Source organism: Oncorhynchus kisutch, unplaced genomic scaffold, assembly GCF_002021735.2.
Source record: "Oncorhynchus kisutch isolate 150728-3 unplaced genomic scaffold, Okis_V2 scaffold830, whole genome shotgun sequence".
NCBI lineage: Eukaryota > Metazoa > Chordata > Actinopteri > Salmoniformes > Salmonidae > Oncorhynchus > Oncorhynchus kisutch.
The window spans coordinates 63,376-91,118 of record NW_022262775.1 but is presented as its reverse complement, the minus strand read 5'-3'; the positions used below and the strand labels follow the sequence as shown (position 1 = coordinate 91,118).

The 27,743-nt window shown below is 42.4% G+C and overlaps 29 non-coding genes across 29 annotated transcripts; all 29 read left to right on the top strand.

The window, feature by feature from the left end:
- Nucleotides 1-69: 69 nt before the first annotated feature.
- Nucleotides 70-142, top strand: trnaa-agc (transfer RNA alanine (anticodon AGC)). Its single transcript has one exon. It is a non-coding gene; the product is annotated as a tRNA-Ala (tRNA).
- A 474-nt stretch (nt 143-616) lies between these two features.
- trnaa-agc (transfer RNA alanine (anticodon AGC)) lies at nt 617-689 on the top strand. Its single transcript has one exon. It is a non-coding gene; the product is annotated as a tRNA-Ala (tRNA).
- A 1,959-nt stretch (nt 690-2,648) lies between these two features.
- On the top strand, nt 2,649-2,721 carry trnaa-agc (transfer RNA alanine (anticodon AGC)). Its single transcript has one exon. It is a non-coding gene; the product is annotated as a tRNA-Ala (tRNA).
- Nucleotides 2,722-5,304: 2,583 nt separating this feature from the next.
- Nucleotides 5,305-5,377, top strand: trnaa-agc (transfer RNA alanine (anticodon AGC)). The gene has a single exon. It is a non-coding gene; the product is annotated as a tRNA-Ala (tRNA).
- A 1,255-nt stretch (nt 5,378-6,632) lies between these two features.
- trnaa-agc (transfer RNA alanine (anticodon AGC)) lies at nt 6,633-6,705 on the top strand. Its single transcript has one exon. It is a non-coding gene; the product is annotated as a tRNA-Ala (tRNA).
- Nucleotides 6,706-9,268: 2,563 nt separating this feature from the next.
- Nucleotides 9,269-9,341, top strand: trnaa-agc (transfer RNA alanine (anticodon AGC)). Its single transcript has one exon. It is a non-coding gene; the product is annotated as a tRNA-Ala (tRNA).
- Nucleotides 9,342-9,892: 551 nt separating this feature from the next.
- On the top strand, nt 9,893-9,965 carry trnaa-agc (transfer RNA alanine (anticodon AGC)). The gene has a single exon. It is a non-coding gene; the product is annotated as a tRNA-Ala (tRNA).
- Nucleotides 9,966-10,438: 473 nt separating this feature from the next.
- Nucleotides 10,439-10,511, top strand: trnaa-agc (transfer RNA alanine (anticodon AGC)). Its single transcript has one exon. It is a non-coding gene; the product is annotated as a tRNA-Ala (tRNA).
- Nucleotides 10,512-11,455: 944 nt separating this feature from the next.
- Nucleotides 11,456-11,528, top strand: trnaa-agc (transfer RNA alanine (anticodon AGC)). The gene has a single exon. It is a non-coding gene; the product is annotated as a tRNA-Ala (tRNA).
- Nucleotides 11,529-11,767: 239 nt separating this feature from the next.
- On the top strand, nt 11,768-11,840 carry trnaa-agc (transfer RNA alanine (anticodon AGC)). The gene has a single exon. It is a non-coding gene; the product is annotated as a tRNA-Ala (tRNA).
- Nucleotides 11,841-12,312: 472 nt separating this feature from the next.
- Nucleotides 12,313-12,385, top strand: trnaa-agc (transfer RNA alanine (anticodon AGC)). Its single transcript has one exon. It is a non-coding gene; the product is annotated as a tRNA-Ala (tRNA).
- A 944-nt stretch (nt 12,386-13,329) lies between these two features.
- Nucleotides 13,330-13,402, top strand: trnaa-agc (transfer RNA alanine (anticodon AGC)). The gene has a single exon. It is a non-coding gene; the product is annotated as a tRNA-Ala (tRNA).
- A 239-nt stretch (nt 13,403-13,641) lies between these two features.
- On the top strand, nt 13,642-13,714 carry trnaa-agc (transfer RNA alanine (anticodon AGC)). Its single transcript has one exon. It is a non-coding gene; the product is annotated as a tRNA-Ala (tRNA).
- A 943-nt stretch (nt 13,715-14,657) lies between these two features.
- trnaa-agc (transfer RNA alanine (anticodon AGC)) lies at nt 14,658-14,730 on the top strand. Its single transcript has one exon. It is a non-coding gene; the product is annotated as a tRNA-Ala (tRNA).
- A 239-nt stretch (nt 14,731-14,969) lies between these two features.
- On the top strand, nt 14,970-15,042 carry trnaa-agc (transfer RNA alanine (anticodon AGC)). Its single transcript has one exon. It is a non-coding gene; the product is annotated as a tRNA-Ala (tRNA).
- A 944-nt stretch (nt 15,043-15,986) lies between these two features.
- trnaa-agc (transfer RNA alanine (anticodon AGC)) lies at nt 15,987-16,059 on the top strand. The gene has a single exon. It is a non-coding gene; the product is annotated as a tRNA-Ala (tRNA).
- Nucleotides 16,060-16,296: 237 nt separating this feature from the next.
- trnaa-agc (transfer RNA alanine (anticodon AGC)) lies at nt 16,297-16,369 on the top strand. Its single transcript has one exon. It is a non-coding gene; the product is annotated as a tRNA-Ala (tRNA).
- Nucleotides 16,370-17,313: 944 nt separating this feature from the next.
- On the top strand, nt 17,314-17,386 carry trnaa-agc (transfer RNA alanine (anticodon AGC)). Its single transcript has one exon. It is a non-coding gene; the product is annotated as a tRNA-Ala (tRNA).
- Nucleotides 17,387-17,624: 238 nt separating this feature from the next.
- Nucleotides 17,625-17,697, top strand: trnaa-agc (transfer RNA alanine (anticodon AGC)). Its single transcript has one exon. It is a non-coding gene; the product is annotated as a tRNA-Ala (tRNA).
- Nucleotides 17,698-18,641: 944 nt separating this feature from the next.
- Nucleotides 18,642-18,714, top strand: trnaa-agc (transfer RNA alanine (anticodon AGC)). The gene has a single exon. It is a non-coding gene; the product is annotated as a tRNA-Ala (tRNA).
- A 238-nt stretch (nt 18,715-18,952) lies between these two features.
- Nucleotides 18,953-19,025, top strand: trnaa-agc (transfer RNA alanine (anticodon AGC)). Its single transcript has one exon. It is a non-coding gene; the product is annotated as a tRNA-Ala (tRNA).
- A 944-nt stretch (nt 19,026-19,969) lies between these two features.
- On the top strand, nt 19,970-20,042 carry trnaa-agc (transfer RNA alanine (anticodon AGC)). Its single transcript has one exon. It is a non-coding gene; the product is annotated as a tRNA-Ala (tRNA).
- Nucleotides 20,043-21,297: 1,255 nt separating this feature from the next.
- On the top strand, nt 21,298-21,370 carry trnaa-agc (transfer RNA alanine (anticodon AGC)). The gene has a single exon. It is a non-coding gene; the product is annotated as a tRNA-Ala (tRNA).
- A 1,256-nt stretch (nt 21,371-22,626) lies between these two features.
- trnaa-agc (transfer RNA alanine (anticodon AGC)) lies at nt 22,627-22,699 on the top strand. The gene has a single exon. It is a non-coding gene; the product is annotated as a tRNA-Ala (tRNA).
- A 2,584-nt stretch (nt 22,700-25,283) lies between these two features.
- On the top strand, nt 25,284-25,356 carry trnaa-agc (transfer RNA alanine (anticodon AGC)). Its single transcript has one exon. It is a non-coding gene; the product is annotated as a tRNA-Ala (tRNA).
- A 239-nt stretch (nt 25,357-25,595) lies between these two features.
- Nucleotides 25,596-25,668, top strand: trnaa-agc (transfer RNA alanine (anticodon AGC)). The gene has a single exon. It is a non-coding gene; the product is annotated as a tRNA-Ala (tRNA).
- A 239-nt stretch (nt 25,669-25,907) lies between these two features.
- Nucleotides 25,908-25,980, top strand: trnaa-agc (transfer RNA alanine (anticodon AGC)). Its single transcript has one exon. It is a non-coding gene; the product is annotated as a tRNA-Ala (tRNA).
- Nucleotides 25,981-26,925: 945 nt separating this feature from the next.
- Nucleotides 26,926-26,998, top strand: trnaa-agc (transfer RNA alanine (anticodon AGC)). The gene has a single exon. It is a non-coding gene; the product is annotated as a tRNA-Ala (tRNA).
- Nucleotides 26,999-27,237: 239 nt separating this feature from the next.
- trnaa-agc (transfer RNA alanine (anticodon AGC)) lies at nt 27,238-27,310 on the top strand. The gene has a single exon. It is a non-coding gene; the product is annotated as a tRNA-Ala (tRNA).
- Nucleotides 27,311-27,743: the final 433 nt, after the last annotated feature.

Genomic DNA, 27,743 nt, shown 5'->3' with positions numbered 1-27,743 from the left:
ATCCTTTCTTATGGACGAGGGATTTGGCAGTGCGGTCATTGAGATTTCATACTTCTTGTTTTAGGCACAGGGGGATTAGCTCAAATGGTAGAGCGCTCGCTTAGCATGCGAGAGGTAGCGGGATCGATGCCCGTATCCTCCAATTACTTTGTTTGGTTCAATCAGCACACATTGTTGTTGTAGCTCTGGACTAACAAATTGAATCAAGTGTACTTGTCTAGCTCTAAAATGTAAATGTGAATTGCTGCGGCTACCCGAGGACGATAGCTGGGAACAACTAGTGTCAGGTAGAGCGTGGTGACGTGGGGATTAGCTCAAATGGCTGAGCGCTCGCTTAGCATGCAAGAGGTAGCGGGATCGATGCCCGCATCCTCCAAATATTTAGTTTGGTTCAATCAGCACACATTGTTGTTGTAGCTCTGGATACTAACCCAACAATACAACTATTTCCACCACTGGGCTTACTCCAGTCACAACTTCAACATTTACTGAACTACCATGAAAAATACTTTTAGGCAGCTGAAGCAAGCATACTTTTTAAAAAAGTATCCGTTCTTATGGACGAGGGATTTGGCAGTGTGGTCATTGAGATTTCATACTTCTTGTTTTAGGCACAGGGGGATTAGCTCAAATGGTAGAGTGCTCGCTTAGCATGAGAGAGGTAGCGGGATCGATACCCGCATCCTCCAATTACTTTGTTTGGTTCAATCAGCACACATTGTTGTTGTACATCTGGACTAACAAATTGTATCAAGTGTGCTTGTCTGGCTCTAAAATGTAAATGTGAATTGATGCGGCTACACGAGGACGATAGCTGGGAACAACTAGTGTCAGGTAGAGCTTGGTGACGAGTTGAAATATTAATTCAAAATAGACCTACCAGTAGACAACGCTATCGTGGCTGTTAATAATATATTAGGCTAAGTACTGTTTTATACTCTGTTCTTTCAATTGTTTTGAGTTTATGACATTTTTCTCATGCAGTGTTTTAATGGGATTATTTAGGGACAGTTCAAAAATTACTGGGTGAGTGGGGGCTTGTAGCTTTCAAACTCTAGGGGTGTTTTTCCAAACATACTACCATGCTCCACACTCATGCTCCGATTGTATTCTCCACTCCGTTCTCTTGAGTATGTTTTTGTGTGGACGCGAGTGAGGAGAATGCATAAAGCAATACATTTAAGAAGCACTCGCACTCCCCCTACTGTATTACCTCACGCTTCACCACCCCATTCACTGAACCTCCTTCCAGCCAGGACAATGGCAACAATAGACGAATCAAGATATACACAAAGCAAACGTTTGACTTCACAATTATCAGCTAGATATGGGCAACTAACATGCATTTCCCCACGATCAACTGATCCTAATGTTATTCCACAGACAGCCAGCAGGGGGAACTCCAGACTCGCAGGTTTTTCTGCTATCAAACACCCAAAACTCACTAACCCAACAATACAACTATTTCCACCACTGGGCTTACTCCAGTCACAACTTCAACATTTACTGAACTACCATGAAAAATAGTTTTAGACAGCTGAAGCAAGCATACTTTTTAAAAAGTATCCGTTCTTATGGACGAGGGATTTGGCAGTGCGGTCATTGAGATTTCATACTTCTTGTTTTAGGCACAGGGGGATTAGCTCAAATGTTAGAGCGCTCGCTTAGCATGCGAGAGGTAGCGGGATTGATGCCCGCATCCTCCAATTACTTTTTTTGGTTCAATCAGCACACATTGTTGTTGTAGCTCTGGACTAACAAATTGAATCAAGTGTGCTTGTCTGGCTCTAAAATGTAAATGTGAATTGCTGCGGCTACCCGAGGACGATAGCTGGGAACAACTAGTGTCAGGTAGAGCTTGGTGACGAGTTGAAATATTAATTCAAAATAGACCTACCAGTAGACAACGCTATCGTGGCTGTTAATAATATATTAGGCTAAGTACTGTTTTATACTCTGTACTTTCAATTGTTTTGAGTTTCTGACATTTTTCTCATGCAGTGTTTTAATGGGATTATTTAGGGACAGTTCAAAAATTACTGGGTGAGTGGGGGCTTGTAGCTTTCAAACTCTAGGGGTGTTTTTCCAAACATACTACCATGCTCCACACTCATGCTCCGATTGTATTCTCCACTCCGTTCTCTTGAGTATGTTTTTGTGTGGACGCGAGTGAGGAGAATGCATAAAGCAATACATTTAAGAAGCACTCGCACTCCCCCTACTGTATTACCTCACGCTTCACCACCCCATTCACTGAACCTCCTTCCAGCCAGGACAATGGCAACAATAGACGAATCAAGATATACACAAAGCAAACGTTTGACTTCACAATTATCAGCTAGATATGGGCAACTAACATGCATTTCCCCACGATCAACTGATCCTAATGTTATTCCACAGACAGCCAGCAGGGGGAACTCCAGACTCGCAGGTTTTTCTGCTATCAAACACCCAAAACTCACTAACACAACAATACAACTATTTCCACCACTGGGCTTACTCCAGTCACTACTTCAACATTTACTGAACTACCATGAAAAATAATTTTAGACAGCTGAAGCAAGCATACTTTTAAAAAAGTATCCTTTCTTATGGACGAGATTTGGCAGTGCGGTCATTGAGATTTCATACTTCTTGTTGGAGGCACAGGGGGATTAGCTCAAATGGTAGAGCGCTCGCTTAGCATGCGAGAGGTAGCGTGATCGATGCCCGCATCCTCCAAATATTTAGTTTGGTTCAATCAGCACACATTGTTGTTGTAGCTCTGGATACTAACCCAACAATACAACTATTTCCACCACTGGGCTTACTCCAGTCACAACTTCAACATTTACTGAACTACCATGAAAAATACCTTTAGACAGCTGAAGCAAGCATACTTTTTAAAAAGTATCCGTTCTTATGGACGAGGGATTTGGCAGTGCGGTCATTGAGATTTCATACTTCTTGTTTTAGGCACAGGGGGATTAGCTCAAATGGTAGAGCGCTCGCTTAGCATGCGAGAGGTAGCGGGATTGATGCCCGCATCCTCCAATTACTTTTTTTGGTTCAATCAGCACACATTGTTGTTGTAGCTCTGGACTAACAAATTGAATCAAGTGTGCTTGTCTGGCTCTAAAATGTAAATGTGAATTGCTGCGGCTACCCGAGGACGATAGCTGGGAACAACTAGTGTCAGGTAGAGCTTGGTGACGAGTTGAAATATTAATTCAAAATAGACCTACCAGTAGACAACGCTATCGTGGCTGTTAATAATATATTAGGCTAAGTACTGTTTTATACTCTGTACTTTCAATTGTTTTGAGTTTCTGACATTTTTCTCATGCAGTGTTTTAATGGGATTATTTAGGGACAGTTCAAAAATTACTGGGTGAGTGGGGGCTTGTAGCTCTCAAACTCTAGGGGTGTTTTTCCAAACATACTACCATGCTCCACACTCATGCTCTGATTGTATTCTCCACTCCGTTCTCTTGAGTACGTTTTTGTGTGGACGCGAGTGAGGAGAATGCATAAAGCAATACATTTAAGAAGCACTCGCACTCCCCCTACTGTATTACCTCACGCTTCACCAGCCCCATTACTGAACCTCCTTCCAGCCAGGACAATGGCAACAATAGACGAATCAAGATATACACAAAGCAAACGTTTGACTTCACAATTATCAGCTAGATATGGGCAACTAACATGCATTTCCCCACGATCAACTGATCCTAATGTTATTCCACAGACAGCCAGCAGGGGGAACTCCAGACTCGCAGGTTTTTCTGCTATCAAACACCCAAAACTCACTAACACAACAATACAACTATTTCCACCACTGGGCTTACTCCAGTCACTACTTCAACATTTACTGAACTACCATGAAAAATACTTTTAGACAGCTGAAGCAAGCATACTTTAAAAAAGTATCCTTTCTTATGGACGATGGATTTGGCAGTGCGGTCATTGAGATTTCATACTTCTTGTTGGAGGAACAGGGGAATTAGCTCAAATGGTAGAGCGCTCGCTTAGCATGCGAGAGGTAGCGTGATCGATGCCCGCATCCTCCAAATATTTAGTTTGGTTCAATCAGTACACATTGTTGTTGTAGCTCTGGATACTAACCCAACAATACAACTATTTCCACCACTGGGCTTACTCCAGTCACAACTTCAACATTTACTGAACTACCATGAAAAATACCTTTAGACAGCTGAAGCAAGCATACTTTTTAAAAAGTATCCGTTCTTATGGACGAGGGATTTGGCAGTGCGGTCATTGAGATTTCATACTTCTTGTTTTAGGCACAGGGGGATTAGCTCAAATGGTAGAGCGCTCGCTTAGCATGCGAGAGGTAGCGGGATTGATGCCCGCATCCTCCAATTACTTTTTTTGGTTCAATCAGCACACATTGTTGTTGTAGCTCTGGACTAACAAATTGAATCAAGTGTGCTTGTCTGGCTCTAAAATGTAAATGTGAATTGCTGCGGCTACCCGAGGACGATAGCTGGGAACAACTAGTGTCAGGTAGAGCTTGGTGACGAGTTGAAATATTAATTCAAAATAGACCTACCAGTAGACAACGCTATCGTGGCTGTTAATAATATATTAGGCTAAGTACTGTTTTATACTCTGTACTTTCAATTGTTTTGAGTTTCTGACATTTTTCTCATGCAGTGTTTTAATGGGATTATTTAGGGACAGTTCAAAAATTACTGGGTGAGTGGGGGCTTGTAGCTCTCAAACTCTAGGGGTGTTTTTCCAAACATACTACCATGCTCCACACTCATGCTCCGATTGTATTCTCCACTCCGTTCTCTTGAGTATGTTTTTGTGTGGACGCGAGTGAGGAGAATGCATAAAGCAATACATTTAAGAAGCACTCGCACTCCCCCTACTGTATTACCTCACGCTTCACCACCCCATTCACTGAACCTCCTTCCAGCCAGGACAATGGCAACAATAGACGAATCAAGATATACACAAAGCAAACGTTTGACTTCACAATTATCAGCTAGATATGGGCAACTAACATGCATTTCCCCACGATCAACTGATCCTAATGTTATTCCACAGACAGCCAGCAGGGGGAACTCCAGACTCGCAGGTTTTTCTGCTATCAAACACCCAAAACTCACTAACACAACAATACAACTATTTCCACCACTGGGCTTACTCCAGTCACTACTTCAACATTTACTGAACTACCATGAAAAATACTTTTAGACAGCTGAAGCAAGCATACTTTAAAAAAGTATCCTTTCTTATGGACGAGGGATTTGGCAGTGCGGTCATTGAGATTTCATACTTCTTGTTGGAGCCACAGGGGGATTAGCTCAAATGGTAGAGCGCTCGCTTAGCATGCGAGAGGTAGCGGGATCGATGCCCGCATCCTCCAAATATTTAGTTTGGTTCAATCAGCACACATTGTTGTTGTAGCTCTGGATACTAACCCAACAATACAACTATTTCCACCACTGGGCTTACTCCAGTCACAACTTCAACATTTACTGAACTACCATGAAAAATACTTTTAGACAGCTGAAGCAAGCATACTTTTAAAAAGTATCCGTTCTTATGGACGAGGGATTTGGCAGTGCGGTCATTGAGATTTCATACTTCTTGTTTTAGGCACAGGGGGATTAGCTCAAATGTTAGAGCGCTCGCTTAGCATGCGAGAGGTAGCGGAATCGATACCCGCATCCTCCAATTACTTTGTTTGGTTCAATCAGCACACATTGTTGTTGTAGCTCTGGACTAACAAATTGAATCAAGTGTGCTTGTCTGGCTCTAAAATGTAAATGTGAATTGCTGCGGCTACCCGAGGACGATAGCTGGGAACAACTAGTGTCAGGTAGAGCGTGGTGACGAGTTGAAATATTAATTCAAAATAGACCTACCAGTAGACAATGCTATCGTGGCTGTTAATAATATATTAGGCTAAGTACTGTTGTATACTCTGTTCTTTCAATTGTTTTGAGTTTATGACATTTTTCTCATGCAGTGTTTTAATGGGATTATTTAGGGACAGTTCAAAAATTACTGGGTGAGTGGGGGCTTGTAGCTCTCAAACTCTAGGGGTGTTTTTCCAAACATACTACCATGCTCCACACTCATGCTCCGATTGTATTCTCCACTCCGTTCTCTTGAGTATGTTTTTGTGTGGACGCGAGTGAGGAGAATGCATAAAGCAATACATTTAAGAAGCACTCGCACTCCCGCCTACTGTATTACCTCACGCTTCACCACCCCATTCACTGAACCTCCTTCCAGCCAGGACAATGGCAACAATAGACGAATCAAGATATACACAAAGCAAACGTTTGACTTCACAATTATCAGCTAGATATGGGCAACTAACATGCATTTCCCCACGATCAACTGATCCTAATGTTATTCCACAGACAGCCAGCAGGGGGAACTCCAGACTCGCAGGTTTTTCTGCTATCAAACACCCAAAACTCACTAACACAACAATACAACTATTTCCACCACTGGGCTTACTCCAGTCACTACTTCAACATTTACTGAACTACCATGAAAAATACTTTTAGACAGCTGAAGCAAGCATACTTTAAAAAAGTATCCTTTCTTATGGACGAGGGATTTGGCAGTGCGGTCATTGAGATTTCATACTTCTTGTTGGAGCCACAGGGGGATTAGCTCAAATGGTAGAGCGCTCGCTTAGCATGCGAGAGGTAGCGGGATCGATACCCGCATCCTCCAAATATTTAGTTTGGTTCAATCAGCACACATTGTTGTTGTAGCTCTGGATACTAACCCAACAATACAACTATTTCCACCACTGGGCTTACTCCAGTCACAACTTCAACATTTACTGAACTACCATGAAAAATACTTTTAGACAGCTGAAGCAAGCATACTTTTAAAAAGTATCCGTTCTTATGGACGAGGGATTTGGCAGTGCGGTCATTGAGATTTCATACTTCTTGTTTTAGGCACAGGGGGATTAGCTCAAATGTTAGAGCGCTCGCTTAGCATGCGAGAGGTAGCGGAATCGATACCCGCATCCTCCAATTACTTTGTTTGGTTCAATCAGCACACATTGTTGTTGTAGCTCTGGACTAACAAATTGAATCAAGTGTGCTTGTCTGGCTCTAAAATGTAAATGTGAATTGCTGCGGCTACCCGAGGACGATAGCTGGGAACAACTAGTGTCAGGTAGAGCGTGGTGACGAGTTGAAATATTAATTCAAAATAGACCTACCAGTAGACAATGCTATCGTGGCTGTTAATAATATATTAGGCTAAGTACTGTTGTATACTCTGTTCTTTCAATTGTTTTGAGTTTATGACATTTTTCTCATGCAGTGTTTTAATGGGATTATTTAGGGACAGTTCAAAAATTACTGGGTGAGTGGGGGCTTGTAGCTCTCAAACTCTAGGGGTGTTTTTCCAAACATACTACCATGCTCCACACTCATGCTCCGATTGTATTCTCCACTCCGTTCTCTTGAGTATGTTTTTGTGTGGACGCGAGTGAGGAGAATGCATAAAGCAATACATTTAAGAAGCACTCGCACTCCCGCCTACTGTATTACCTCACGCTTCACCACCCCATTCACTGAACCTCCTTCCAGCCAGGACAATGGCAACAATAGACGAATCAAGATATACACAAAGCAAACATTTGACTTCACAATTATCAGCTAGATATGGGCAACTAACATGCATTTCCCCACGATCAACTGATCCTAATGTTATTCCACAGACAGCCAGCAGGGGGAACTCCAGACTCGCAGGTTTTTCTGCTATCAAACACCCAAAACTCACTAACACAACAATACAACTATTTCCACCACTGGGCTTACTCCAGTCACTACTTCAACATTTACTGAACTACCATGAAAAATACTTTTAGACAGCTGAAGCAAGTATACTTTAAAAAAAGTATCCTTTCTTATGGACGAGGGATTTGGCAGTGCGGTCATTGAGATTTCATACTTCTTGTTGGAGCCACAGGGGGATTAGCTCAAATGGTAGAGCGCTTGCTTAGCATGCGACAGGTAGCGGGATCGATACCCGCATCCTCCAAATATTTAGTTTGGTTCAATCAGCACACATTGTTGTTGTAGCTCTGGATACTAACCCAACAATACAACTATTTCCACCACTGGGCTTACTCCAGTCACAACTTCAACATTTACTGAACTACCATGAAAAATACTTTTAGACAGCTGAAGCAAGCATACTTTTTAAAAAGTATCCGTTCTTATGGACGAGGGATTTGGCAGTGCGGTCATTGAGATTTCATACTTCTTGTTTTAGGCACAGGGGGATTAGCTCAAATGGTAGAGCGCTCGCTCAGCATGCGAGAGGTAGCGGGATCGATGTTTGGTTCAATCAGCACACATTGTTGTTGTAGCTCTGGACTAACAAATTGAATCAAGTGTGCTTGTCTAGCTCTAAAATGTAAAAGTGAATTGCTGCGGCTACCCGAGGACGATAGCTGGGAACAACTAGTGTCAGGTAGAGCGTGGTGACGAGTTGAAATATGAATTCAAAATAGACCTACCAGTAGACAACGCTATCGTGGCTGTTAATAATATATTAGGCTAAGTACTGTTTTATACTCTGTTCTTTCAATTGTTTTGAGTTTATGACATTTTTCTCATGCAGTGTTTTAATGGGATTATTTAGGGACAGTTCAAAAATTACTGGGTGAGTGGGGGCTTGTAGCTTTCAAACTCTAGGGGTGTTTTTCCAAACATACTACCATGCTCCACACTCATGCTCCGATTGTATTCTCCACTCCGTTCTCTTGAGTATGTTTTTGTTTGGACGCGAGTGAGGAGAATGCATAAAGCAATACATTTAAGAAGCACTCGCACTCCCCCTACTGTATTACCTCACGCTTCACCACCCCATTCACTGAACCTCCTTCCAGCCAGGACAATGGCAACAATAGACGAATCAAGATATACACAAAGCAAACGTTTGACTTCACAATTATCAGCTAGATATGGGCAACTAACATGCATTTCCCCACGATCAACTGATCCTAATGTTATTCCACAGACAGCCAGCAGGGGGAACTCCAGACTCGCAGGTTTTTCTGCTATCAAACACCCAAAACTCACTAACACAACAATACAACTATTTCCACCACTGGGCTTACTCCAGTCACTACTTCAACATTTACTGAACTACCATGAAAAATACTTTTAGACAGCTGAAGCAAGCATACTTTTAAAAAAGTATCCTTTCTTATGGACGAGGGATTTGGCAGTGCGGTCATTGAGATTTCATACTTCTTGTTGGAGGCACAGGGGGATTAGCTCAAATGGTAGAGCGCTCGCTTAGCATGCGAGAGGTAGCGGGATCGATGCCCGCATCCTCCAAATATTTGGTTTGGTTCAATCAGCACACATTGTTGTTGTAGGTCTGGATACTAACCCAACAATACAACTATTTCCACCACTGGGCTTACTGCAGTCACTACTTCAACCTTTACTGAACTACCATGAAAAATACTTTTAGACAGCTGAAGCAAGCATACTTTTAAAAAAGTATCCTTTCTTATGGACGAGGGATTTGGCAGTGCGGTCATTGAGATTTCATACTTCTTTTTGAAGGCACAGGGGGATTAGCTCAAATGGTAGAGTGCTCGCTTAACATGCGAGAGGTAGCGGGATCGATTCCCGCATCCTCCAAATATTTAGTTTGGTTCAATCAGCACACATTGTTGTTGTAGCTCTGGACACTAACCCAACAATACAACTATTTCCACCACTGGGCTTACTCCAGTCACAACTTCAACATTTACTGAACTACCATGAAAAATACTTTTAGACAGCTGAAGCAAGCATACTTTTTAAAAAGTATCCGTTCTTATGGACGAGGGATTTGGCAGTGCGGTCATTGAGATTTCATACTTCTTGTTTTAGGCACAGGGGGATTAGCTCAAATGGTAGAGCGCTCGCTTAGCATGCGAGTGGTAGCGGGATCGATGCCCGTATCCTCCAATTCCTTTGTTTGGTTCAATCAGCACACATTGTTGTTGTAGCTCTGGACTAACAAATTGAATCAAGTGTACTTGTCTAGCTCTAAAATGTAAATGTGAATTGTTGCGGCTACCCGAGGACGATAGCTGGGAACAACTAGTGTCAGGTAGAGCGTGGTGACGTGGGGATTAGCTCAAATGGCTGAGCGCTCGCTTAGCATGCGAGAGGTAGCGGGATCGATGCCCGCATCCTCCAAATATTTTGTTTGGTTCAATCAGCACACATTGTTGTTGTAGCTCTGGATACTAACCCAACAATACAACTATTTCCACCACTGGGCTTACTGCAGTCACTACTTCAACCTTTACTGAACTACCATGAAAAATACTTTTAGACAGCTGAAGCAAGCATACTTTAAAAAAAGTATCCTTTCTTATGGACGAGGGATTTGGCAGTGCGGTCATTGAGATTTCATACTTCTTTTTGAAGGCACAGGGGGATTAGCTCAAATGGTAGAGCGCTCGCTTAGCATGCGAGAGGTAGCGGGATCGATCCCCGCATCCTCCAATTACTTTTTTTGGTTCAATCAGCACACATTGTTGTTGTAGCTCTGGACTAACAAATTGAATCAAGTGTGCTTGTCTGGCTCTAAAATGTAAATGTGAATTGCTGCGGCTACCCGAGGACGATAGCTGGGAACAACTAGTGTCAGGTAGAGCTTGGTGACGAGTTGAAATATGAATTCAAAATAGACCTACCAGTAGACAACGCTATCGTGGCTGTTAATAATATATTAGGCTAAGTACTGTTTTATACTCTGTTCTTTCAATTGTTTTGAGTTTATGACATTTTTCTCATGCAGTGTTTTAATGGGATTATTTAGGGACAGTTCAAAAATTACTGGATGAGTGGGGGCTTGTAGCTTTCAAACTCTAGGGGTGTTTTTCCAAACATACTACCATGCTCCACACTCATGCTCCGATTGTATTCTCCACTCCGTTCTCTTGAGTATGTTTTTGTGTGGACGCGAGTGAGGAGAATGCATAAAGCAATACATTTAAGAATCACTCGCACTCCCCCTACTGTATTACCTCACGCTTCACCACCCCGTTCACTGAACCTCCTTCCAGCCAGGACAATGGCAACAATAGACGAATCAAGATATACACAAAGCAAACGTTTGACTTCACAATTATCAGCTAGATATGGGCAACTAACATGCATTTCCCCACGATCAACTGATCCAAATGTTATTCCACAGACAGCCAGCAGGGGGAACTCCAGACTCGCAGGTTTTTCTGCTATCAAACACCCAAAACTCACTAACACAACAATACAACTATTTCCACCACTGGGCTTACTCCAGTCACTACTTCAACATTTACTGAACTACCATGAAAAATACTTTTAGACAGCTGAAGCAAGCATACTTTAAAAAAAGTATCCTTTCTTATGGAAGAGGGATTTGGCAGTGCGGTCATTGAGATTTCATACTTCTTGTTGGAGGAACAGGGGGATTAGCTCAAATGGTAGAGCGCTCGCTTAGCATGCGAGAGGTAGCGGGATCGATGCCCGCATCCTCCAAATATTTAGTTTGGTTCAATCAGCACACATTGTTGTTGTAGCTCTGGATACTAACCCAACAATACAACTATTTCCACCACTGGGCTTACTGCAGTCACTACTTCAACCTTTACTGAACTACCATGAAAAATACTTTTAGACAGCTGAAGCAAGCATACTTTAAAAAAAGTATCCTTTCTTATGGACGAGGGATTTGGCAGTGCGGTCATTGAGATTTCATACTTCTTGTTTTAGGCACAGGGGGATTAGCTCAAATGGTAGAGCGCTCGCTTAGCATGCGAGAGGTAGCGGGATCGATGCCCGTATCCTCCAATTACTTTGTTTGGTTCAATCAGCACACATTGTTGTTGTAGCTCTGGACTAACAAATTAAATCAAGTGTACTTGTCTAGCTCTAAAATGTAAATGTGAATTGCTGCGGCTACCCGAGGACGATAGCTGGGAACAACTAGTGTCAGGTAGAGCGTGGTGACGTGGGGATTAGCTCAAATGGCTGAGCGCTCGCTTAGCATGCGAGAGGTAGCGGGATCGATGCCCGCATCCTCCAAATATTTGGTTTGGTTCAATCAGCACACATTGTTGTTGTAGCTCTGGATACTAACCCAACAATACAACTATTTCCACCACTGGGCTTACTGCAGTCACTACTTCAACCTTTACTGAACTACCATGAAAAATACTTTTAGACAGCTGAAGCAAGCATACTTTAAAAAAAGTATCCTTTCTTATGGACGAGGGATTTGGCAGTGCGGTCATTGAGATTTCATACTTCTTTTGAAGGCACAGGGGGATTAGCTCAAATGGTAGAGCGCTCGCTTAGCATGCGAGAGGTAGCGGGATCGATGCCCGCATCCTCCAATTACTTTTTTTGGTTCAATCAGCACACATTGTTGTTGTAGCTCTGGACTAACAAATTGAATCAAGTGTGCTTGTCTGGCTCTAAAATGTAAATGTGAATTGCTGCGGCTACCCGAGGACGATAGCTGGGAACAACTAGTGTCAGGTAGAGCTTGGTGACGAGTTGAAATATGAATTCAAAATAGACCTACCAGTAGACAACGCTATCGTGGCTGTTAATAATATATTAGGCTAAGTACTGTTTTATACTCTGTTCTTTCAATTGTTTTGAGTTTATGACATTTTTCTCATGCAGTGTTTTAATGGGATTATTTAGGGACAGTTCAAAAATTACTGGATGAGTGGGGGCTTGTAGCTTTCAAACTCTAGGGGTGTTTTTCCAAACATACTACCATGCTCCACACTCATGCTCCGATTGTATTCTCCACTCCGTTCTCTTGAGTATGTTTTTGTGTGGACGCGAGTGAGGAGAATGCATAAAGCAATACATTTAAGAAGCACTCGCACTCCCCCTACTGTATTACCTCACGCTTCACCACCCCGTTCACTGAACCTCCTTCCAGCCAGGACAATGGCAACAATAGACGAATCAAGATATACACAAAGCAAACGTTTGACTTCACAATTATCAGCTAGATATGGGCAACTAACATGCATTTCCCCACGATCAACTGATCCTAATGTTATTCCACAGACAGCCAGCAGGGGGAACTCCAGACTCGCAGGTTTTTCTGCTATCAAACACCCAAAACTCACTAACACAACAATACAACTATTTCCACCACTGGGCTTACTCCAGTCACTACTTCAACATTTACTGAACTACCATGAAAAATACTTTTAGACAGCTGAAGCAAGCATACTTTAAAAAAAGTATCCTTTCTTATGGACGAGGGATTTGGCAGTGCGGTCATTGAGATTTCATACTTCTTGTTGGAGGCACAGGGGGATTAGCTCAAATGGTAGAGCGCTCGCTTAGCATGCGAGAGGTAGCGGGATCGATGCCCGCATCCTCCAAATATTTAGTTTGGTTCAATCAGCACACATTGTTGTTGTAGCTCTGGATACTAACCCAACAATACAACTATTTCCACCACTGGGCTTACTCCAGTCACAACTTCAACATTTACTGAACTACCATGAAAAATACTTTTAGACAGCTGAAGCAAGCATACTTTTAAAAAAGTATCCGTTCTTATGGACGAGGGATTTGGCAGTGCGGTCATTGAGATTTCATACTTCTTGTTTTAGGCACAGGGGGATTAGCTCAAATGGTAGAGCGCTCGCTTAGCATGCGAGAGGTAGCGGGATCGATGCCCGCATCCTCCAATTACTTTGTTTGGTTCAATCAGCACACATTGTTGTTGTAGCTCTGGACTAACAAATTGAATCAAGTGTGCTTGTCTAGCTCTAAAATGTAAATGTGAATTGCTGCGGCTACCCGAGGACGATAGCTGGGAACAACTAGTGTCAGGTAGAGCGTGGTGACGAGTTGAAATATTAATTCAAAATAGACCTACCAGTAGACAACGCTATCGTGGCTGTTAATAATATATTAGGCTAAGTACTGTTTTATACTCTGTTCTTTCAATTGTTTTGAGTTTATGACATTTTTCTCATGCAGTGTTTTAATGGGATTATTTAGGGACAGTTCAAAAATTACTGGGTGAGTGGGGGCTTGTAGCTCTCAAACTCTAGGGGTGTTTTTCCAAACATACTACCATGCTCCACACTCATGCTCCGATTGTATTCTCCACTCCGTTCTCTTGAGTACGTTTTTGTGTGGACGCGAGTGAGGAGAATGCATAAAGCAATACATTTAAGAAGCACTCGCACTCCCCCTACTGTATTACCTCACGCTTCACCACCCCATTCACTGAACCTCCTTCCAGCCAGGACAATGGCAACAATAGACGAATCAAGATATACACAAAGCAAACGTTTGACTTCACAATTATCAGCTAGATATGGGCAACTAACATGCATTTCCCCACGATCAACTGATCCTAATGTTATTCCACAGACAGCCAGCAGGGGGAACTCCAGACTCGCAGGTTTTTCTGCTATCAAACACCCAAAACTCACTAACACAACAATACAACTATTTCCACCACTGGGCTTACTCCAGTCACTACTTCAACATTTACTGAACTACCATGAAAAATACTTTTAGACAGCTGAAGCAAGCATACTTTAAAAAAGTATCCTTTCTTATGGACGAGGGATTTGGCAGTGCGGTCATTGAGATTTCATACTTCTTGTTGGAGGCACAGGGGGATTAGCTCAAATGGTAGAGCGCTCGCTTAGCATGCGAGAGGTAGCGGGATCGATGCCCGCATCCTCCAAATATTTAGTTTGGTTCAATCAGCACACATTGTTGTTGTAGCTCTGGATACTAACCCAACAATACAACTATTTCCACCACTGGGCTTACTGCAGTCACTACTTCAACCTTTACTGAACTACCATGAAAAATACTTTTAGACAGCTGAAGCAAGCATACTTTTAAAAAAGTATCCTTTCTTATGGACGAGGGATTTGGCAGTGCGGTCATTGAGATTTCATACTTCTTGTTTTAGGCACAGGGGGATTAGCTCAAATGGTAGAGCGCTCGCTTAGCATGCGAGAGGTAGCGGGATCGATGCCCGCATCCTCCAATTACTTTGTTTGGTTCAATCAGCACACATTGTTGTTGTAGCTCTGGACTAACAAATTGAATCAAGTGTGCTTGTCTAGCTCTAAAATGTAAATGTGAATTGCTGCGGCTACCCGAGGACGATAGCTGGGAACAACTAGTGTCAGGTAGAGCTTGGTGACGAGTTGAAATATGAATTCAAAATAGACCTACCAGTAGACAACGCTATCGTGGCTGTTAATAATATATTAGGCTAAGTACTGTTTTATACTCTGTTCTTTCAATTGTTTTGAGTTTATGACATTTTTCTCATGCAGTGTTTTAATGGGATTATTTAGGGACAGTTCAAAAATTACTGGGTGAGTGGGGGCTTGTAGCTTTCAAACTCTAGGGGTGTTTTTCCAAACATACTACCATGCTCCACACTCATGCTCCGATTGTATTCTCCACTCCGTTCTCTTGAGTATGTTTTTGTGTGGACGCGAGTGAGGAGAATGCATAAAGCAATACATTTAAGAAGCACTCGCACTCCCCCTACTGTATTACCTCACGCTTCACCACCCCATTCACTGAACCTCCTTCCAGCCAGGACAATGGCAACAATAGACGAATCAAGATATACACAAAGCAAACGTTTGACTTCACAATTATCAGCTAGATATGGGCAACTAACATGCATTTCCCCACGATCAACTGATCCTAATGTTATTCCACAGACAGCCAGCAGGGGGAACTCCAGACTCGCAGGTTTTTCTGCTATCAAACACCCAAAACTCACTAACACAACAATACAACTATTTCCACCACTGGGCTTACTCCAGTCACTACTTCAACATTTACTGAACTACCATGAAAAATACTTTTAGACAGCTGAAGCAAGCATACTTTAAAAAAAGTATCCTTTCTTATGGACGAGGGATTTGGCAGTGCGGTCATTGAGATTTCATACTTCTTGTTGGAGGCACAGGGGGATTAGCTCAAATGGTAGAGCGCTCGCTTAGCATGCGAGAGGTAGCGGGATCGATGCCCGCATCCTCCAAATATTTAGTTTGGTTCAATCAGCACACATTGTTGTTGTAGCTCTGGATACTAACCCAACAATACAACTATTTCCACCACTGGGCTTACTCCAGTCACAACTTCAACATTTACTGAACTACCATGAAAAATACTTTAGACAGCTGAAGCAAGCATACTTTTAAAAAGTATCCGTTCTTATGGACGAGGGATTTGGCAGTGCGGTCATTGAGATTTCATACTTCTTGTTTTAGGCACAGGGGGATTAGCTCAAATGGTAGAGCGCTCGCTTAGCATGCGAGAGGTAGCGGGATCGATGCCCGCATCCTCCAATTACTTTTTTTGGTTCAATCAGCACACATTGTTGTTGTAGCTCTGGACTAACAAATTGAATCAAGTGTGCTTGTCTAGCTCTAAAATGTAAATGTGAATTGCTGCGGCTACCCGAGGACGATAGCTGGGAACAACTAGTGTCAGGTAGAGCTTGGTGACGAGTTGAAATATGAATTCAAAATAGACCTACCAGTAGACAACGCTATCGTGGCTGTTAATAATATATTAGGCTAAGTACTGTTTTATACTCTGTTCTTTCAATTGTTTTGAGTTTATGACATTTTTCTCATGCAGTGTTTTAATGGGATTATTTAGGGACAGTTCAAAAATTACTGGGTGAGTGGGGGCTTGTAGCTTTCAAACTCTAGGGGTGTTTTTCCAAACATACTACCATGCTCCACACTCATGCTCCGATTGTATTCTCCACTCCGTTCTCTTGAGTATGTTTTTGTGTGGACGCGAGTGAGGAGAATGCATAAAGCAATACATTTAAGAAGCACTCGCACTCCCCCTACTGTATTACCTCACGCTTCACCACCCCATTCACTGAACCTCCTTCCAGCCAGGACAATGGCAACAATAGACGAATCAAGATATACACAAAGCAAACGTTTGACTTCACAATTATCAGCTAGATATGGGCAACTAACATGCATTTCCCCACGATCAACTGATCCTAATGTTATTCCACAGACAGCCAGCAGGGGGAACTCCAGACTCGCAGGTTTTTCTGCTATCAAACACCCAAAACTCACTAACACAACAATACAACTATTTCCACCACTGGGCTTACTCCAGTCACTACTTCAACATTTACTGAACTACCATGAAAAATACTTTTAGACAGCTGAAGCAAGCATACTTTAAAAAAAGTATCCTTTCTTATGGACGAGGGATTTGGCAGTGCGGTCATTGAGATTTCATACTTCTTGTTGGAGGCACAGGGGGATTAGCTCAAATGGTAGAGCGCTCGCTTAGCATGCGAGAGGTAGCGGGATCGATGCCCGCATCCTCCAAATATTTAGTTTGGTTCAATCAGCACACATTGTTGTTGTAGCTCTGGATACTAACCCAACAATACAACTATTTCCACCACTGGGCTTACTCCAGTCACAACTTCAACATTTACTGAACTACCATGAAAAATACCTTTAGACAGCTGAAGCAAGCATACTTTTAAAAAGTATCCGTTCTTATGGACGAGGGATTTGGCAGTGCGGTCATTGAGATTTCATACTTCTTTTTGAAGGCACAGGGGGATTAGCTCAAATGGTAGAGCGCTCGCTTAGCATGCGAGAGGTAGCGGGATCGATGCCCGCATCCTCCAATTACTTTTTTTGGTTCAATCAGCACACATTGTTGTTGTAGCTCTGGACTAACAAATTGAATCAAGTGTGCTTGTCTAGCTCTAAAATGTAAATGTGAATTGCTGCGGCTACCCGAGGACGATAGCTGGGAACAACTAGTGTCAGGTAGAGCGTGGTGACGAGTTGAAATATGAATTCAAAATAGACCTACCAGTAGACAACGCTATCGTGGCTGTTAATAATATATTAGGCTAAGTACTGTTTTATACTCTGTTCTTTCAATTGTTTTGAGTTTATGACATTTTTCTCATGCAGTGTTTTAATGGGATTATTTAGGGACAGTTCAAAAATTACTGGGTGAGTGGGGGCTTGTAGCTTTCAAACTCTAGGGGTGTTTTTCCAAACATACTACCATGCTCCACACTCATGCTCCGATTGTATTCTCCACTCCGTTCTCTTGAGTATGTTTTTGTGTGGACGCGAGTGAGGAGAATGCATAAAGCAATACATTTAAGAAGCACTCGCACTCCCCCTACTGTATTACCTCACGCTTCACCACCCCATTCACTGAACCTCCTTCCAGCCAGGACAATGGCAACAATAGACGAATCAAGATATACACAAAGCAAACGTTTGACTTCACAATTATCAGCTAGATATGGGCAACTAACATGCATTTCCCCACGATCAACTGATCCTAATGTTATTCCACAGACAGCCAGCAGGGGGAACTCCAGACTCGCAGGTTTTTCTGCTATCAAACACCCAAAACTCACTAACACAACAATACAACTATTTCCACCACTGGGCTTACTCCAGTCACTACTTCAACATTTACTGAACTACCATGAAAAATACTTTTAGACAGCTGAAGCAAGCATACTTTAAAAAAAGTATCCTTTCTTATGGACGAGGGATTTGGCAGTGCGGTCATTGAGATTTCATACTTCTTGTTGGAGGCACAGGGGGATTAGCTCAAATGGTAGAGCGCTCGCTTAGCATGCGAGAGGTAGCGTGATCGATGCCCGCATCCTCCAAATATTTAGTTTGGTTCAATCAGCACACATTGTTGTTGTAGCTCTGGATACTAACCCAACAATACAACTATTTCCACCACTGGGCTTACTCCAGTCACAACTTCAACATTTACTGAACTACCATGAAAAATACTTTTAGACAGCTGAAGCAAGCATACTTTTAAAAAGTATCCGTTCTTATGGACGAGGGATTTGGCAGTGCGGTCATTGAGATTTCATACTTCTTTTTGAAGGCACAGGGGGATTAGCTCAAATGGTAGAGCGCTCGCTTAGCATGCGAGAGGTAGCGGGATCGATGCCCGCATCCTCCAATTACTTTTTTTGGTTCAATCAGCACACATTGTTGTTGTAGCTCTGGACTAACAAATTGAATCAAGTGTGCTTGTCTAGCTCTAAAATGTAAATGTGAATTGCTGCGGCTACCCGAGGACGATAGCTGGGAACAACTAGTGTCAGGTAGAGCGTGGTGACGAGTTGAAATATGAATTCAAAATAGACCTACCAGTAGACAACGCTATCGTGGCTGTTAATAATATATTAGGCTAAGTACTGTTTTATACTCTGTTCTTTCAATTGTTTTGAGTTTATGACATTTTTCTCATGCAGTGTTTTAATGGGATTATTTAGGGACAGTTCAAAAATTACTGGATGAGTGGGGGCTTGTAGCTTTCAAACTCTAGGGGTGTTTTTCCAAACATACTACCATGCTCCACACTCATGCTCCGATTGTATTCTCCACTCCGTTCTCTTGAGTATGTTTTTGTGTGGACGCGAGTGAGGAGAATGCATAAAGCAATACATTTAAGAAGCACTCGCACTCCCCCTACTGTATTACCTCACGCTTCACCACCCCATTCACTGAACCTCCTTCCAGCCAGGACAATGGCAACAATAGACGAATCAAGATATACACAAAGCAAACGTTTGACTTCACAATTATCAGCTAGATATGGGCAACTAACATGCATTTCCCCACGATCAACTGATCCTAATGTTATTCCACAGACAGCCAGCAGGGGGAACTCCAGACTCGCAGGTTTTTCTGCTATCAAACACCCAAAACTCACTAACACAACAATACAACTATTTCCACCACTGGGCTTACTCCAGTCACTACTTCAACATTTACTGAACTACCATGAAAAATACTTTTAGACAGCTGAAGCAAGCATACTTTAAAAAAAGTATCCTTTCTTATGGACGAGGGATTTGGCAGTGCGGTCATTGAGATTTCATACTTCTTGTTGGAGGCACAGGGGGATTAGCTCAAATGGTAGAGCGCTCGCTTAGCATGCGAGAGGTAGCGTGATCGATGCCCGCATCCTCCAAATATTTAGTTTGGTTCAATCAGCACACATTGTTGTTGTAGCTCTGGATACTAACCCAACAATACAACTATTTCCACCACTGGGCTTACTCCAGTCACAACTTCAACATTTACTGAACTACCATGAAAAATACTTTTAGACAGCTGAAGCAAGCATACTTTTAAAAAGTATCCGTTCTTATGGACGAGGGATTTGGCAGTGCGGTCATTGAGATTTCATACTTCTTGTTTTAGGCACAGGGGGATTAGCTCAAATGTTAGAGCGCTCGCTTAGCATGCGAGAGGTAGCGGGATTGATGCCCTCATCCTCCAATTACTTTTTTTGGTTCAATCAGCACACATTGTTGTTGTAGCTCTGGACTAACAAATTGAATCAAGTGTGCTTGTCTGGCTCTAAAATGTAAATGTGAATTGCTGCGGCTACCCGAGGACGATAGCTGGGAACAACTAGTGTCAGGTAGAGCTTGGTGACGAGTTGAAATATTAATTCAAAATAGACCTACCAGTAGACAACGCTATCGTGGCTGTTAATAATATATTAGGCTAAGTACTGTTTTATACTCTGTACTTTCAATTGTTTTGAGTTTCTGACATTTTTCTCATGCAGTGTTTTAATGGGATTATTTAGGGACAGTTCAAAAATTACTGGGTGAGTGGGGGCTTGTAGCTTTCAAACTCTAGGGGTGTTTTTCCAAACATACTACCATGCTCCACACTCATGCTCCGATTGTATTCTCCACTCCGTTCTCTTGAGTATGTTTTTGTGTGGACGCGAGTGAGGAGAATGCATAAAGCAATACATTTAAGAAGCACTCGCACTCCCCCTACTGTATTACCTCACGCTTCACCACCCCATTCACTGAACCTCCTTCCAGCCAGGACAATGGCAACAATAGACGAATCAAGATATACACAAAGCAAACGTTTGACTTCACAATTATCAGCTAGATATGGGCAACTAACATGCATTTCCCCACGATCAACTGATCCTAATGTTATTCCACAGACAGCCAGCAGGGGGAACTCCAGACTCGCAGGTTTTTCTGCTATCAAACACCCAAAACTCACTAACACAACAATACAACTATTTCCACCACTGGGCTTACTCCAGTCACTACTTCAACATTTACTGAACTACCATGAAAAATACTTTTAGACAGCTGAAGCAAGCATACTTTAAAAAAAGTATCCTTTCTTATGGACGAGGGATTTGGCAGTGCGGTCATTGAGATTTCATACTTCTTGTTGGAGGCACAGGGGGATTAGCTCAAATGGTAGAGCGCTCGCTTAGCATGCGAGAGGTAGCGTGATCGATACCCGCATCCTCCAAATATTTAGTTTGGTTCAATCAGCACACATTGTTGTTGTAGCTCTGGATACTAACCCAACAATACAACTATTTCCACCACTGGGCTTACTCCAGTCACAACTTCAACATTTACTGAACTACCATGAAAAATACCTTTAGACAGCTGAAGCAAGCATACTTTTTAAAAAGTATCCGTTCTTATGGACGAGGGATTTGGCAGTGCGGTCATTGAGATTTCATACTTCTTTTTGAAGGCACAGGGGGATTAGCTCAAATGGTAGAGCGCTCGCTTAGCATGCGAGAGGTAGCGGGATCGATGCCTGCATCCTCCAATTACTTTTTTTGGTTCAATCAGCACACATTGTTGTTGTAGCTCTGGACTAACAAATTGAATCAAGTGTGCTTGTCTAGCTCTAAAATGTAAATGTGAATTGCTGCGGCTACCCGAGGACGATAGCTGGGAACAACTAGTGTCAGGTAGAGCGTGGTGACGAGTTGAAATATGAATTCAAAATAGACCTACCAGTAGACAACGCTATCGTGGCTGTTAATAATATATTAGGCTAAGTACTGTTTTATACTCTGTTCTTTCAATTGTTTTGAGTTTATGACATTTTTCTCATGCAGTGTTTTAATGGGATTATTTAGGGACAGTTCAAAAATTACTGGGTGAGTGGGGGCTTGTAGCTTTCAAACTCTAGGGGTGTTTTTCCAAACATACTACCATGCTCCACACTCATGCTCCGATTGTATTCTCCACTCCGTTCTCTTGAGTATGTTTTTGTGTGGACGCGAGTGAGGAGAATGCATAAAGCAATACATTTAAGAAGCACTCGCACTCCCCCTACTGTATTACCTCACGCTTCACCACCCCATTCACTGAACCTCCTTCCAGCCAGGACAATGGCAACAATAGACGAATCAAGATATACACAAAGCAAACGTTTGACTTCACAATTATCAGCTAGATATGGGCAACTAACATGCATTTCCCCACGATCAACTGATCCTAATGTTATTCCACAGACAGCCAGCAGGGGGAACTCCAGACTCGCAGGTTTTTCTGCTATCAAACACCCAAAACTCACTAACACAACAATACAACTATTTCCACCACTGGGCTTACTCCAGTCACTACTTCAACATTTACTGAACTACCATGAAAAATACTTTTAGACAGCTGAAGCAAGCATACTTTAAAAAAAGTATCCTTTCTTATGGACGAGGGATTTGGCAGTGCGGTCATTGAGATTTCATACTTCTTGTTGGAGGCACAGGGGGATTAGCTCAAATGGTAGAGCGCTCGCTTAGCATGCGAGAGGTAGCGTGATCGATACCCGCATCCTCCAAATATTTAGTTTGGTTCAATCAGCACACATTGTTGTTGTATCTCTGGATACTAACCCAACAATACAACTATTTCCACCACTGGGCTTACTCCAGTCACAACTTCAACATTTACTGAACTACCATGAAAAATACCTTTAGACAGCTGAAGCAAGCATACTTTTTAAAAAGTATCCGTTCTTATGGACGAGGGATTTGGCAGTGCGGTCATTGAGATTTCATACTTCTTTTTGAAGGCACAGGGGGATTAGCTCAAATGGTAGAGCGCTCGCTTAGCATGCGAGAGGTAGCGGGATCGATGCCTGGATCCTCCAATTACTTTTTTGGTTCAATCAGCACACATTGTTGTTGTAGCTCTGGACTAACAAATTGAATCAAGTGTGCTTGTCTAGCTCTAAAATGTAAATGTGAATTGCTGCGGCTACCCGAGGACGATAGCTGGGAACAACTAGTGTCAGGTAGAGCGTGGTGACGAGTTGAAATATGAATTCAAAATAGACCTACCAGTAGACAACGCTATCGTGGCTGTTAATAATATATTAGGCTAAGTACTGTTTTATACTCTGTTCTTTCAATTGTTTTGAGTTGATGACATTTTTCTCATGCAGTGTTTTAATGGGATTATTTAGGGACAGTTCAAAAATTACTGGGTGAGTGGGGGCTTGTAGCTTTCAAACTCTAGGGGTGTTTTTCCAAACATACTACCATGCTCCACACTCATGCTCCGATTGTATTCTCCACTCCGTTCTCTTGAGTATGTTTTTGTGTGGACGCGAGTGAGGAGAATGCATAAAGCAATACATTTAAGAAGCACTCGCACTCCCCCTACTGTATTACCTCACGCTTCACCACCCCATTCACTGAACCTCCTTCCAGCCAGGACAATGGCAACAATAGACGAATCAAGATATACACAAAGCAAACGTTTGACTTCACAATTATCAGCTAGATATGGGCAACTAACATGCATTTCCCCACGATCAACTGATCCTAATGTTATTCCACAGACAGCCAGCAGGGGGAACTCCAGACTCGCAGGTTTTTCTGCTATCAAACACCCAAAACTCACTAACACAACAATACAACTATTTCCACCACTGGGCTTACTCCAGTCACTACTCAAACATTTACTGAGCTACCATGAAAAATACTTTTAGACAGCTGAAGCAAGCATACTTTAAAAAAAGTATCCTTTCTTATGGACGAGGGATTTGGCAGTGCGGTCATTGAGATTTCATACTTCTTGTTGGAGGCACAGGGGGATTAGCTCAAAAGGTAGAGCGCTCGCTTAGCATGCGAGAGGTAGCGTGATCGATGCCCGCATCCTCCAAATATTTAGTTTGGTTCAATCAGCACACATTGTTGTTGTAGCTCTGGATACTAACCCAACAATACAACTATTTCCACCACTGGGCTTACTCCAGTCACAACTTCAACATTTACTGAACTACCATGAAAAATACTTTTAGACAGCTGAAGCAAGCATACTTTTTAAAAAGTATCCGTTCTTATGGACGAGGGATTTGGCAGTGCGGTCATTGAGATTTCATACTTCTTGTTTTAGGCACAGGGGGATTAGCTCAAATGTTAGACCGCTCGCTTAGCATGCGAGAGGTAGCGGGATTGATGCCCTCATCCTCCAATTACTTTTTTTGGTTCAATCAGCACACATTGTTGTTGTAGCTCTGGACTAACAAATTGAATCAAGTGTGCTTGTCTGGCTCTAAAATGTAAATGTGAATTGCTGCGGCTACCCGAGGACGATAGCTGGGAACAACTAGTGTCAGGTAGAGCTTGGTGACGAGTTGAAATATTAATTCAAAATAGACCTACCAGTAGACAACGCTATCGTGGCTGTTAATAATATATTAGGCTAAGTACTGTTTTATACTCTGTACTTTCAATTGTTTTGAGTTTCTGACATTTTTCTCATGCAGTGTTTTAATGGGATTATTTAGGGACAGTTCAAAAATTACTGGGTGAGTGGGGGCTTGTAGCTTTCAAACTCTAGGGGTGTTTTTCCAAACATACTACCATGCTCCACACTCATGCTCCGATTGTATTCTCCACTCCGTTCTCTTGAGTATGTTTTTGTGTGGACGCGAGTGAGGAGAATGCATAAAGCAATACATTTAAGAAGCACTCGCACTCCCCCTACTGTATTACCTCACGCTTCACAACCCCATTCACTGAACCTCCTTCCAGCCAGGACAATGGCAACAATAGACGAATCAAGATATACACAAAGCAAACGTTTGACTTCACAATTATCAGCTAGATATGGGCAACTAACATGCATTTCCCCACGATCAACTGATCCTAATGTTATTCCACAGACAGCCAGCAGGGGGAACTCCAGACTCGCAGGTTTTTCTGCTATCAAACACCCAAAACTCACTAACACAACAATACAACTATTTCCACCACTGGGCTTACTCCAGTCACTACTTCAACATTTACTGAACTACCATGAAAAATACTTTTAGATAGCTGAAGCAAGCATACTTTTAAAAAAGTATCCTTTCTTATGGACGAGGGATTTGGCAGTGCGGTCATTGAGATTTCATACTTCTTGTTGGAGGCACAGGGGGATTAGCTCAAATGGTAGAGCGCTCGCTTAGCATGCGAGAGGTAGCGTGATCGATACCCGCATCCTCCAAATATTTAGTTTGGTTCAATCAGCACACATTGTTGTTGTAGCTCTGGATACTAACCCAACAATACAACTATTTCCACCACTGGGCTTACTCCAGTCACTACTTCAACATTTACTGAACTACCATGAAAAATACTTTTAGACAGCTGAAGCAAGCATACTTTTTAAAAAGTATCCGTTCTTATGGACGAGGGATTTGGCAGTGCGGTCATTGAGATTTCATACTTCTTGTTGGAGGCACAGGGGGATTAGCTCAAATGGTAGAGCGCTCGCTTAGCATGCGAGAGGTAGCGGGATCGATGCCCGCATCCTCCAAATATTTGGTTTGATTCAATCAGCACACATTGTTGTTGTAGCTCTGGATACTAACCCAACAATACAACTATTTCCACCACTGGGCTTACTGCAGTCACTACTTCAACCTTTACTGAACTACCATGAAAAATACTTTTAGACAGCTGAAGCAAGCATACTTTTAAAAAAGTATCCTTTCTTATGGACGAGGGATTTGGCAGTGCGGTCATTGAGATTTCATACTTCTTTTCGTAGGCACAGGGGTATTAGCTCAAATGGTAGAGCGCTCGCTTAGCATGCGCGAGGTAGCGGGATCGATTCCCGCATCCTCCAATTACTTTGTTTGGTTCAATCAGCACACATTGTTGTTGTAGCTCTGGACTAACAAATTGAATCAAGTGTGCTTGTCTGGCTCTAAAATGTAAATGTGAATTGCTGCGGCTACCCGAGGACGATAGCTGGGAACAACTAGTGTCAGGTAGAGCGTGGTGACGAGTTGAAATATTAATTCAAAATAGACCTACCAGTAGACAACGCTATCGTGGCTGTTAATAATATATTAGGCTAAGTACTGTTGTATACTCTGTTCTTTCAATTGTTTTGAGTTTATGACATTTTTCTCATGCAGTGTTTTAATGGGATTATTTAGGGACAGTTCAAAAATTACTGGGTGAGTGGGGGCTTGTAGCTCTCAAACTCTAGGGGTGTTTTTCCAAACATACTACCATGCTCCACACTCATGCTCCGATTGTATTCTCCACTCCGTTCTCTTGAGTATGTTTTTGTGTGGACGCGAGTGAGGAGAATGCATAAAGCAATACATTTAAGAAGCACTCGCACTCCCGCCAACTGTATTACCTCACGCTTCACCACCCCATTCACTGAACCTCCTTCCAGCCAGGACAATGGCAACAATAGACGAATCAAGATATACACAAAGCAAACGTTTGACTTCACAATTATCAGCTAGATATGGGCAACTAACATGCATTTCCCCACGATCAACTGATCCTAATGTTATTCCACAGACAGCCAGCAGGGGGAACTCCAGACTCGCAGGTTTTTCTGCTATCAAACACCCAAAACTCACTAACACAACAATACAACTATTTCCACCACTGGGCTTACTCCAGTCACTACTTCAACATTTACTGAACTACCATGAAAAATACTTTTAGACAGCTGAAGCAAGCATACTTTTTAAAAAGTATCCGTTCTTATGGACGAGGGATTTGGCAGTGCGGTCATTGAGATTTCATACTTCTTGTTGGAGGCACAGGGGGATTAGCTCAAATGGTAGAGCGCTCGCTTAGCATGCGAGAGGTAGCGGGATCGATGCCCGCATCCTCCAAATATTTGGTTTGATTCAATCAGCACACATTGTTGTTGTAGCTCTGGATACTAACCCAACAATACAACTATTTCCACCACTGGGCTTACTGCAGTCACTACTTCAACCTTTACTGAACTACCATGAAAAATACTTTTAGACAGCTGAAGCAAGCATACTTTAAAAAAAGTATCCTTTCTTATGGACGAGGGATTTGGCAGTGCGGTCATTGAGATTTCATACTTCTTTTCGTAGGCACAGGGGTATTAGCTCAAATGGTAGAGCGCTCGCTTAGCATGCGCGAGGTAGCGGGATCGATTCCCGCATCCTCCAATTACTTTGTTTGGTTCAATCAGCACACATTGTTGTTGTAGCTCTGGACTAACAAATTGAATCAAGTGTGCTTGTCTGGCTCTAAAATGTAAATGTGAATTGCTGCGGCTACCCGAGGACGATAGCTGGGAACAACTAGTGTCAGGTAGAGCGTGGTGACGAGTTGAAATATTAATTCAAAATAGACCTACCAGTAGACAACGCTATCGTGGCTGTTAATAATATATTAGGCTAAGTACTGTTGTATACTCTGTTCTTTCAATTGTTTTGAGTTTATGACATTTTTCTCATGCAGTGTTTTAATGGGATTATTTAGGGACAGTTCAAAAATTACTGGGTGAGTGGGGGCTTGTAGCTCTCAAACTCTAGGGGTGTTTTTCCAAACATACTACCATGCTCCACACTCATGCTCCGATTGTATTCTCCACTCCGT